Source organism: Zootoca vivipara, chromosome 1 (assembly GCF_965207765.1).
Source record: "Zootoca vivipara chromosome 1, rZooViv2.hap1.1, whole genome shotgun sequence".
Lineage (NCBI taxonomy): Eukaryota > Metazoa > Chordata > Lepidosauria > Squamata > Lacertidae > Zootoca > Zootoca vivipara.
In genome coordinates this window covers 14,969,095-14,981,198 of record NC_142582.1, presented here as the reverse complement: position 1 = coordinate 14,981,198, position 12,104 = coordinate 14,969,095, and the positions used below count along the sequence as shown (strand labels likewise).

At 45.1% G+C, this 12,104-nt stretch overlaps 1 long non-coding RNA gene across 1 annotated transcript in view; it reads left to right on the top strand.

Moving 5' to 3' along the window:
* LOC148687482 (uncharacterized) overlaps nt 1-11,819 on the top strand; it is a 35,282-nt gene extending 23,463 nt beyond the window's left edge. The window contains exon 3 of the long non-coding RNA XR_015946506.1: nt 11,188-11,819. This is a non-coding gene — a long non-coding RNA (uncharacterized LOC148687482). The remainder of the gene's footprint in view (nt 1-11,187) is intronic.
* The last annotated feature ends 285 nt before the right edge of the window (nt 11,820-12,104 follow it).

Here is a 12,104-nt window from a genome sequence, read left to right as displayed (position 1 = left end):
TGTCATACCAAAAAAAAAAGAAAATACAAAAAGAGAAAAAGAGAAAAAAGAGAAGAGGAAAAAAAAGACAAAAAGGAAGAAAGACAAAAAAAAAATTCATCATAATTGTTAAATTCATAATTGTTAAACCATATTTTGTGGGCTTCCCCACCCTCCCACCCTTCCCCGGTTTTCCTCCCTTATTTATCATCTTCAACAGTTTCATAGTTCATATTTTATAACATACACCTTTATATCTTATACCACTTTTAAACTATTATCATTTTCGCCTATTGTCCAATCACTGAGAAATCAAACTCCCATTTTTTCTTCCCGTGCCTAATTTTTACCCCTCTATAGGCCTCCATATTTTCACCTTTTTCCAGAATCAATTCACTTTTTAAACCTATAACTATTCCCAAACTAACCTTACTCCCCCCGAGTACCTGCTCCACCCCTCCAATCCAGCAAGTTCCATAGTCAGCAGTCCAGTTATAGTCCTATTAACCCATCCTTACAATCACCACTTCACTTTCCCTTCACCCCACCCCCTGTTTGCAGTCTTTTGCCATCCAGGCCTCCATATCAGACCCCTGAGCTTCTTCTCTTCTCTGCTTAATTTTTCCTTCTTCCCTGTGGTCATTCTGGAGTTCCAGTAAATCCAGTCGTGCCCCCCTCGAAGGTGAGGCACTCCATCCAACTTTTTGTAGAGTAAAATCATCATTTTTTTCGTGATGGGCTTCATTTTGTGTTAAATCATCACAGTCGTCATCATTGTCATTCTCACATTCATCTTCTTCAGTTTCAAAAGCTTCATCTTCTAGGAAATCATATTCTGTCATCACAATCTGGAGTTGTTGCTGTAACACTAGCCGTTGTGTCTCCTCTTGACATAGTTCTATTCTTGTTTCCCACATTAAGGTCAAAACAGTCCGCTGAAACTCAGGCGGGTACCTTTTTGTTGACATAGTTCAGTCCTGTCAAGGTCAAAACTTGTCACATGAGGTGGAATATGATCGCAGTCTATTTTCTCGACTCCATTTTAACAAGCTGGCTGCATTCTTAAAAATAAAGTTCGAACTCACATTTCAAAAGCATATAAACCAAAAAAAAATTCCCAAAAAGTCCAGAGATAAAGATAGAAATAAAATTTAACTATAAATCCTGGTCAGCTCACTGGGTTTTCTGGGCTGCCGGCTCCCGAGAAAAAGAAAGGTCTTTCTTAGTCTTAACTTCATTCTGCAGGGCAATCACAACAGTCTCTCTCCCCTTTTACCCTGCATTTAGGGGAGATTCTCTTTGATGCCTTTGAGGAATCCTTTTAAGTTAAAATCTTCTGTTTACGGCTTCGGGTTTCTGTTTACTGTCTCTTATGTTACCGTGGGGGGGGGTGGCTTCCTCTTTTCCCCTCTCTCCCAGGTCCAAATTGTTGCCTTAATTTACATTCCAAAGAATCCAAATTACTCACAGTCTATTCATTTGCTGAATGTTCTTTGAAGAATTGGCCACCTCCACTTCCCAGACTCGCAGCTTCGCACTCTCAGAGCAGCAATGTCAGCCTGTCCGCCGCGGTTCAGCTCCTCGCTCTCGGGGGCTTAAACAAAGCCGATCCGGGGAGGAGAGAGCCCGCTTTTGGCGCCGCCAGGCAAAATCTGTCCCCAAAAAGCACGATTTGGGGCTTTTAAGGAGGTTTCGTTTCGCTGGAACGATTCCCTCCACCTCTGAAGCGCCGAGGTCCGCTCCGCTGTGCGGACCCCCGTCTGAGCAAGATGGCGCGGTCAACCGGAAGCCTACATGAAAATTCTTACATCGGTTCCCTTCCCCATCTAACTCTACCAAATAGTTCACCGCAGAAATCCTCTCGACCACTTTGAAGGGACCGTCCCACGACATCTCCAACTTCTTTCGACGTCTTGTTCTTAACACGAGCACACTGTCACCGGGCTGGAAAGATCTGTCTCTTGCGTGTGCATCATACCACTGCTTCTGTCGACGCTGTGCCTGCTGCAAGTTGTGAGCAGCTTGCTCCCGTAGCTCTTGAAGGTCGCTCTGCAGCTCCTGTAGATACGTCACAACATCAGGGCTGTCGATCTGCTCCTCCCCTGACCACGCTGCTTTCATCAAGTCTAGGGGTCCTCGTGGCTGTCGTCCAAATAGGAGTTCAAAAGGACTGAACCCTGTGCTCTCCTGCGGCACTTCGCGATAACCAAATAGGAAGTGTTGCAGCCTCTCATCCCAGTCGTTAGGATGATTGATGGAATAGGTTTTTAGCATCCGGCTCAGGGTCGAATTAAATTTCTCTGTCAAGCCATTCGACTGTGGATGATAAGCCGTAGTTTTAACATGCTTAATCCCACAAAGAGTTAAAAGCTCTTCCATGGTCTTGGACGTGAAGGATGTCCCTAAATCTGTTATAATTTCTTTGGGGAATCCCAGCCTTAAGAATACCGACATGAGGGCTTTTGCTACAGTCTTGGAATCAATGTCCTTTAGAGGTATTGCTTCTGGATAGCGCGTAGCATAATCCACGAGGCATAAAATAAATTTATTCCCCCTTTTTGTAACTCTGGAGATAGGCCCGAGGATGTCCACTCCTACTCTGGAAAAGGGCTCAGTAATTACAGGAATAGACTGTAACAAGCCTCGCGTTTTGTCCGCTCTTTTGCCTGCTTTTTGGCAGATCACACAGGACTTGCAATACTCTTTGATGTCTTTGCCCATACCAGGCCAGTAAAATCTTGCTTGGATTCTATCACTAGTCTTTCTAATGCCTAGATGCGCTGCTGAGGGTGCGTCGTGTGCCATTTGTAGCACTTGCAACCGGTAAGCTCTTGGCAACACTAACTGTTTCTTCCTTTCCCAAACCGCAGCAGTTTTCCTCCTCCTAGAAATTCTATACAGTCTTCCCTCAATGGTGGTAAATAAGCAGGGGTTCTCCACAGTTACTTCTGCAGTAGGACTTTGTGCTTTACCCCACAGCTCTTTTATAGTTTCATCCTCTTTTTGATCACTCAAGAATTGGGCACCGTGCTCCTGGACCACTGGCACGCTAATCAGCCCTTCATCCTCACTAGGATCTATGGGTGACTCTATAACTGCAGGAGGATTACTCTCAGTGACTTGAGACTGTGACCTAGTTATCACTTGAATACGGTGCTTCTGACTAGCTAGGTCATTCCCTATTAAAAAGGGTACCTCCAATTCATTTAGGATTCCAACTCTCCATTTGCCACAAAATCCTTTGTAGGTAATATCAACTTCAGCTAATGGTACTTCAAAATGTGGGCCCCATATGCCTTTTAAACTATAGGACTGACCCTTGAGGTACTGCTCCTTTGGAACAAATTGTGATTTGACAAGTGAGACTTCTGCTCCTGTGTCCCTCAAACCTAAAAAAGACTGACCATTTAATTCAATTGGCTCCATGTAATCTTGGTTGCACTCCTGCTCAGCCCTCCAGACCTGTAAGACCTTAGAAGTAGTCTCAGCTGGACTGTCTGATTTCTCTGAACCTTCTGTCTGAGGCGAGCTATTTTCCTGTGACTGCATTACCAGTTTTACTTGTTTAGCTGCAGTAGGTGTAGTTTGCGACTTAACCAGCAGGGGGCACCTGGCACGTACATGGCCCTCACGATTACAGAAAAAACAAGTGATTTTCTTAGACCCTGTCTTGTCAGAAACTGATTCCCTGACAGGAAAATTTTCTTGCCTGTCTTTATTTTCTCTGTTTCTCCATGGATTACCCTTCTGTGAGTGTTTTGGGAATGTTATTTCATTGAAATCTCCTTGTAGTTCGTCTAAGACCTCAGCAACCCGTGCCACAGTTTTCAGTTTTTTATCCCTCAAGAACCAACGTAAATTGCTAGGGATTTGCTTAAAAAATTGTTCTAAACAAATTAATTGTTTTAACTCCTCAAAGTCCTTCACTCCACTCCCTTGAATCCATCTGTCAAGTAATTTATCTAAGCGGCTAGCTAGTTGGGCATAAGTCTCTTTATGTTCCTTTTTTGCCTCACGAAAAGCCTTTCTGCTTTGTTCAGCCGTGAGCCCACATCGAACCCTGACTCTTTGCTTAAATACTTGGTAACTTGACAGCTCTTCTTCCCTCAGGTCAGCATAAATTTCACTTAGTATCCCACAAATTTGAGGTCTTAAATAAAGCATCCAGTTCTCCTCAGGTATTTGAAATTCCACACAAACGCGTTCGAAGGTAAATAGAAACGATTCGACATTATCGTCTTTTCCAAATTTGGGGAACCTTTTTAAATTAATTGCGATACTATCATTATTAACTGGGCTACTAGTTAATTCTGATCGCAAACGTATCTCTTCAAGCTTCATTCTGTCCTGTTCTAATTGAACCCTTAACCTCTCGGACTGCATTCTCTCCTCAGCTTCCATTCTAGCTTTTTCCCTCTCACTTTCAGCTTCAATCCTAGCTCTTTCTCTCTCACTTTCAATTCTAGCTTTTTCCCTCTCACTTTCAGCTTCAATCCTAGCTTTTTCTCTCTCACTTTCAATTCTAGCTTTTTCCCTCTCACTTTCAGCTTCAATCCTAGCTTTTTCTCTCTCACTTTCAGCTGCTATCTTTTCCCTCTCAGCTTCAATTCGGGCCATTTCAATTCGTAGTTTCATCAGTTCTACCTCAGAACCTGGGCTTCCCTCAGCCCCTTCCGTTCTTTCATCTCCTTTTGCCTCTCTGGGTTTTCTTACGTGAGTCATTTTCCTCACAGGAAAATCCTGACAGACTCAAACCAAACTAGGCGCGTGAGCTTTTAATTTCGATCACGACGCTGCCACCAAAAATGTGACGACCCAGGTCCCACTCTACCTTACTATCACTGCGACTCAGGAATCCAGAGGGGAAAACACCCACCCTCTTCTCCTGACGCCTCAAAAATAAACCCCTTTTACTAATGGGTTTCTAAGTAAGGAGAGCCTTCCAGCTTGCGTGGCCTGGTACCTTAAGGAACTCTAGGCTGTCCCCCAGGAATAACCTCTTGCCTCCAGTAAAGGGTCTCCCTCAGTTGGATTCCCCCACTGTAGAAGTTTGCCCTATGCACTCTGGCAACTTCTTGGCACCTCAGGTTACCCTTCTAAGCCTCCTCCGTGTAACTTCAGAACACAAACCACCACCTCCCTGCCTGAGGTGAGTTTTGCCCTCTCTTGAGTCACCACGGCTGTGAGTCCTGGTACCTCGCTGGAAAAATACAGACGGACCTCTTGTTGGCAAAAACAGAGATGAAGTTTTATTGTGTTAAAAACATAAGTGATTCTTTAACGTGTCATTTATTAATTAGCTTTGTTCCAGCTGTACAAAATAAACTCAGTCAAACATTTAACTTTAAGTTTTCCTAGCCTCTTAACTGTCTTCATACAAGCCACCACATAACATCACACCACACCTTCCTCCCTCTCCCTCCTAACTGACCAAACCGACCCTCCCTCCTTTTAAACTGGGCACAGTCCCGCCCCCATCAGAGTTCTATGCCAGTCAGGCTGGAGGTGGGTTAACTCTTTGCCAGCCGGGCAGAAATAAACATTTTAAAAGTGCTTCAATTTGTCACAAACCCGAAGTGTTTGTAACCCAAGGTACCACTGTACATTCAGGATTGGCACTGTCCATAAGAAATCCAGTTGCAGCAGACTTAACTTAAACTTACAATAACTTATAATAAGTCTAAACCTTAACACTATAGCATACTATGTACAGAACACCACACCAGAAGGAAAAGAGATAGAAAGAGAAACTGAGACTTATAGTCAGCATGACCTTGACAGAAAGAGATAAGAGAACCAGTTTAAGCCAGCTGTAATCAGTTTATCTGAAGGAATAAAGCAAACATCATGAACCTTCTGCTTGCTTCTTTCACCCAGAAACTTCCAGAACCCTCTTGAATTAAGTAGAATACAGGAAAGAGCTCTACACAGCAGATCAATATTTTCTGCACTAAGAAATGCAAACTGACATAATGTACAGTATATGTAACCAGAGTCCTTTTCACATTTCGGAGGGACGGAAGCCTGAAGCTGTTCTGAAATGTTAAGTCAAGAGAGCGGGAGAGAGGATGCTCCTAGCTCAGTCTTCCTTACTTGCAAGTAACTAATTAACTCCTCCCATAAAATAGATCGGGGTAATGCAGGAGCAAGGTGATCTTTACACAAAAGAGAAGAGCTAGTTCAGCCTTTGCCATCTTTGTGTCCTCTAAATGCTTAGAACTCTATCAGCCCCAGACAGCACCGTGTGGCTGTGCTAGTTGTGCTGATGGAAAGTCTGAGTTCAAAGGCTGAGCTATAGCTTATTCCATCGTATTTGGCTCGAGCAGGGTTTCTCAAACTTGGGTCTCCAGCTGTTTTGGAGCTACAATTCCCATCATCCCTGACCACTGGTCCTGCAATGATAGGAGCTGTGATCCAAAAACAACTGGAGACCTAGGTTTGGAAAACTCTGGGCTAGAGGATTTCTTTTCTTCAGTAGTATGAGATGAGGCCCTGATGCAACACGGTTTCTTGCCTTTGATGATTCCCGATAAAGCAACAGAGGGTCACCTTGGATTGCCATTGGGCCGGACATTTCTGAAGTTCGTTTCCCGTTGCAAGTCACATCCCAGGGCTTGGAAAGGCTCAAATTGGTTTTTCTCCTTGCTGAAGGCTGTTCACAGTCACTATACACCACCGATGGTTTCTCTGCTCATGACAATCCAGCAAAAAGCACATCAAGATCCTTCATCACAGGCATAAACCATCATTTTTCTGCCCTGTGTTTGTGAAGTTAGTGGCGACAAGAAAAATTCTCACCTGCGCTTGTGGCAAAATATTTGGATGACCTGTTTCTGTGGCTGTGGTTTGCTGCTGCAAGCGGAGAAAGAAAACCACAGAGGAGGAGGAGGAGGGTCTGAATCGGCTTACAGGGCATTTGAAAACAAAACCCCAGGACATGCATTCATCCCAAGAGAGCATAGCTGCCAAGTACCCCGTTTCCCCCGGGAAACCCCCGTATTTTCTTACCGTTTCCTGCAGGTGTCATGAATGGCAAAATACCCCATATTCCCCCGGATTACGGAGCTCCTGCCGGCGGCCATGTTCTTCCGGACATGCGTAGAAGCGACGTCCGATGCCGCTGTGCCCATTTCCAAAATGTCCGCAGCAGAGGAGGCGCTTCTACATTCTTCTGGACATGCATAGAAGCGACTTCCGGTGCCGCGGCGCTGCTGATCCCGGATTTTTCAATCCAGAACTTGGCACCTATGCCAAGAGAGGGTTGATAGCTCAGCCAGCAATGATTTGACTTGGTGCTCAAAGTGTTTGGCAAAAGCCTGGTGCTTCATATTTTATGCAGTCTGATACATCAGATGCTTGCGACTCCCTCTTCAGACAGAATATCTGTGGCTACAGGTACTTCAGAGAGACAAAAATGAGCCAGACACTATGCAGAGAAATGCTTCTTGGGAGATTTCCCCCTCCCCTGCTGCCTCCCCTGGTAGAGTAGCATCCCTGCATAAATTTTCAGCAAGAGATTATCTGGATTAGAAAGGTGATCCCTCCGTTAGGATGCATGTTGCAGCTGCCTCGGTGCCTTTTCAGTGGCTCAAGTAGGGAGCCTAATCATCTTGCTCTCTTCGATGGAGACACTTCAGAGATCCAAGATATTCATGCACCGACTGCTGCACGTTCTCTGTGATGTATTCTAAGGCTCAGCCTGTTGTACAAGGGCAGGTCACACTGGGACTTAAGAGCTCATCACGGCACTCATAGTTTTAGCTGCTTTCAAACAGAATCTGAAATGGAGCCACCAAATTGGTAGCCACAGAGAAAGAGAGCTTCTCTCTCCCCCAGGGCAGTGTTGAAAAGGGAATAAATAACAAGACAACAGCTTCTGTTGAGAAAGACAGGATTCCTAGGTGTGGGGATTCTCATCCTTATCCAAGATTACAGTCACAAAGAAATGGCCACCATGAAAATCATGTGACTTAGCCAGGTGGGCAGGTGACCCAGACCCTCCAAGTGTCCTTATTTTCCAGGGATGGTCCTGGATTTAGAGAAGCTGTCCCAGTTCTGATTTGATCCTAGAATTTTCCGCTTTTCCTTAGGATGTCCCTATTTTCATTGGAGGGTATGGAGTTATGTGACCCCTGAACCAAGGAGATAAGTATCTATATAACCTTTAGAAGACATCTGAAGGCAGCTCTATCTAGGGAAGTTTAAAAGTGGTTTAATGTTTTATTGCCTTTTTATATATGTTGGAAGGCGCCCAGAGTGGCTGGGGTGACCCAGTCAGATGGGTGGGGTACAAATAATAAAATTGTTATTGTTGTTACAGACTAGGACAATTCCTTCAAGTAGCACCTTAGAGACCAACTAAGTTTGCCATTGGTATGAGCTTTCGTGTGCGTGCACACTTCTTCAGATACACTGAAACAGAAGTCACCAGACCCTTATATATATAGTGAGAGGGTGGGGAGGGGTATTACTCAGAAGGGTGGTGGGAATGGGTGATCGGCTGATAGGTGTGGTAAACCTGTTGATGACTGTTAACGATTGCAATTGGTCTTACAGGAAAAAGCAAGGGGTGAAATGGCTAAAAATAGCTTTATCATGTATAATGAGATAAGAATCCAATGTCTCTATTCAGACCAGGTCTCTCCATGGTTTTAAGTTTGGTAAAGGTAAAGGTACCCCTGACCGTTAGATCTAGTCGTGGACGACTCTGGGGTTGCGTCGCTCATCTCGCTCTATAGGCTGAGGGAGCCAGCGTTTGTCTGCAGACAGCTTCCGGGTCATGTGGCCAGCATAACAAAGCTGCTTCTAGCTGTGAAATAGTCTCTGCCAGGAGATTGTGGACACTCCTTCCTTGGAGGCTTCTAAGCAGAGGTTGGATGGCCATCTGCCATGGATACTTTAGCTGAGATTTCCGCATTGCGGGGGGTTGGACTAGATGACCCTTGGAGGTACCTTCCATCTCTACAATTCTATGATTCTATGTTCCTATGTTCTAATATTCCAAAAGCATCAATGTTCTCCTGCATCCAGAAGATGGCAGTATTGTCCTGCAGGACAAGGCACTCAGAGCTTTCTGGTTGTCTGCGAAACTGCCTATGCCAATGACCGTCTGTATATACATCCGGTGGGTTTCAAGAGTCTGAGCGGAATCTGATTTTTAGAGCAGTTTTTTACGATGATATCATTATTTCTTTACAGCTACAAAATTAACTGTCTGCTTCAATATGCCCTGTGTTCTTCATGCCTTGAGGGATCTCCTTGTCAGTTATGCAAGCTTCCCATTTTATGAGTCTGACATGGTACCAATGAGAATCAAGAACGATTCCATAAAGACATACCATTAGAGACGACAAGCCGGCGTAATACCTTTGGGCAGGAAACCCAGCGCGCGCTGCTTTTGCCATTGATTCCCGGCAATTATATTACAGTTGCCTCTATGAACAAACATCCAGCCACGCTTGGCAAAATAACTTTAGTTATTATGACAGCGACGTTCGCCTCTGTCGCTGGTATTGTTTTGCTTTAGCTGTTAGACACCTAATGCAGAATGAAGGGGAAAAGGAGGGGAATGTGCTGGTTGGAGGAGGATAATCTCGCTGATGTGGACAGGCTACAAATGACCCTTGTTTTCAAGATGGCATGAGAGGCAGCCAGGATCTGCAGGAACAGATGGACACAGTGCTTCTGCAGTCTTTGAGCCCTGTTTGTGGTCCATGTGCATGACCCTCATTTGATGACCGCAGCACCAAGGTATATAGCTTGCAGGTATAAATGGACCACCACCCCACTGGTTGAACCTTCATTTTAACCTCCCATCGCCCGCTGCCAGTCACCAGGAGAGATCCAGATAGGCTTGCCTCGTATAGGCATTGGGTGGTGGTTGGCATGGGTGAATGAACCACCTAACACCCGGGGCAGAGCGTTCCAGTTACCCAGTGCCACTCACCTTGCCGTGCGCCTTCAGATGTTGCGTAGCCTTGCTGAGTCATCAAGCAACGTTCAAGCATGTGTGAACGGGCCTAAGACTGGCGGGATCAGGGTGGACTGCACACCCTACAAGCCAGAGTTTCCACTTCAGATTACATGCACTGACAGGAAGGGACAAAATGCTCTGGGTGATTCTCAAGAATGATGATGAAGGCAGAGTGTACATTGCACCAACTCTCATTTGTGTGTGTGTGTTGGTGCAACTCAAATCTGCAATGAGAGAGTCATAGAATCATAGAGTTGGAAGAGACCACAAGGGCCATCCAGTCCAACCCCCTGCCAAGCAGGAAACACCATCAAAGCATTCCTGACATATGGCTGTCAAGCCTCCGCTTAAAGACCTCCAAAGAAGGAGACTCCACCACACTCCTTGGCAGCAAATTCCACTGCCGAACAGCTCTTACTGTCAAGAAGTTCTTCCTAATGTTTAGGTGGAATCTTCTTTCTTGTAGTTTGAATCCATTGCTCCATGTCTACTTCTCTGGAGCAGCAGAAAACAATCTTTCTCCCTCCTCTATTTGACACCCTTTTATATATTTGAACATGGCTATCATATCACCCCTTAACCTTCTCTTCTCCCGGCTAAACATACCCAGCTCCCTAAGCCATTCCTCATAAGGCATCGTTTCCAGGCCTTTGACCATTTTGGTTGCCCTCCTCTGGATACGTTCCAGCTTGTCAGTATCCTTCTTGAACTGTGGTGCCCAGAACTGGACACAGTTCTCCAGGTGAGGTCTGACCAGAGCAGAATACAGTGGTACTATTACTTCCCTTTTATTTTATCCAACGTTTTTGGGTGTGCGGCTATGTTATTTTTATTTTTTAGAAACTTCTTCCCAATAGAAAACCAGCACAACAACCAGCTCACAGCTGCATGGGTGCCAACTTGAATAAAATATTGGGGGGAGACAGGTAAGCAGCAACCCGCATAATCAATCACATGATGCAGCACACACAATTTGCATGGCAATACCCATCAACTGTAGCCCCCCCAGCCTCCTCAATTTTTTTTTGGGGGGGGGGTAAATGGACCTCGGTGCCTGGGAGTTGGTTCCCATGCACAGCTGCCATACTTGTTTTATGTTTGCAGGAAGCGTGGCACATGGGCGAGCAATTTAAAATCAACCCCATCCCTCCAGTTGAATTTCTATCGTCTATTCTGCCCTCATTTTACTGCACATGTTGAGCAGACCTGCTTTTTCTTTTTCTTTCCTTTTGCAGATGAGGCCTGCAGGGACCCTCTTGTCACCTTACCCTGAGGAAGACACAGATGAGGATGTGATACAGGGAATAAGAGCTCCTCACAAGCCCTTCCAGCCTGATAATGTGGCCCTTTTGCCCTCCTCAGACTCAGAAGCCAAGACCCATGCGATAGGTCCACCACCTCTCAAACAACTGTTGGTTGTGGGAAATTGACAAGGGTCTTTTAAGGAAGCATAGCTAGCTTCTCCAAGGAGGGAAGGCTAATTTCAGCAATGCTTAGCCAACCTTTGTAAGCAGGGCCATCTTAAGCCTGTTGGGTGCCCTGGCGCCGTGGTGCGACGATCCCTCCAGCGCCCCCCGCCCCGTTTCTCCACGCAGCTGGTGGGTGGGTGCAGCCTGTTTGTAAGGTTTTTTCAGATGGCTTCTCCATTGGAGGAGAGTCACAGCCAACGACTCTTATTGGGAGCTTTCCATGGTCCTGATTTAAGTAGGCCCCACCCACCTCTTCTTTAAAGAGAGGTTACTTACAACAACATCATTATTATTTTTAAAGTATGTTTTTACTGATTTTTCAGGTAACACCACAGAGCAAAGGAGAATACAGGTGGAATACAGGTACCAATCCGGAAAAATATATTAAAAATAAATAAATAATTGTCCAGTAGCACCTTAGAGACCAACTAAGTTTGTTCTTGGTATAAGCTTTCGTGTGCATGCGCACTTCTTCAGATAGCTGAATGCCCCCGAAAGCTTATATCAAGAACAAACTTAGTTGGTCTCTAAGGTGCTACTGGACAATTTTATATATATATATATTTCGACTGCGTCAGACCAACACGGCTACTTACCTGAATCTACAATCCCAAAAAAGCTCAACAAACCATCATGCCAAAATATTATTGACCATGGGTACCAAGAACTTTATCAGCATGGCA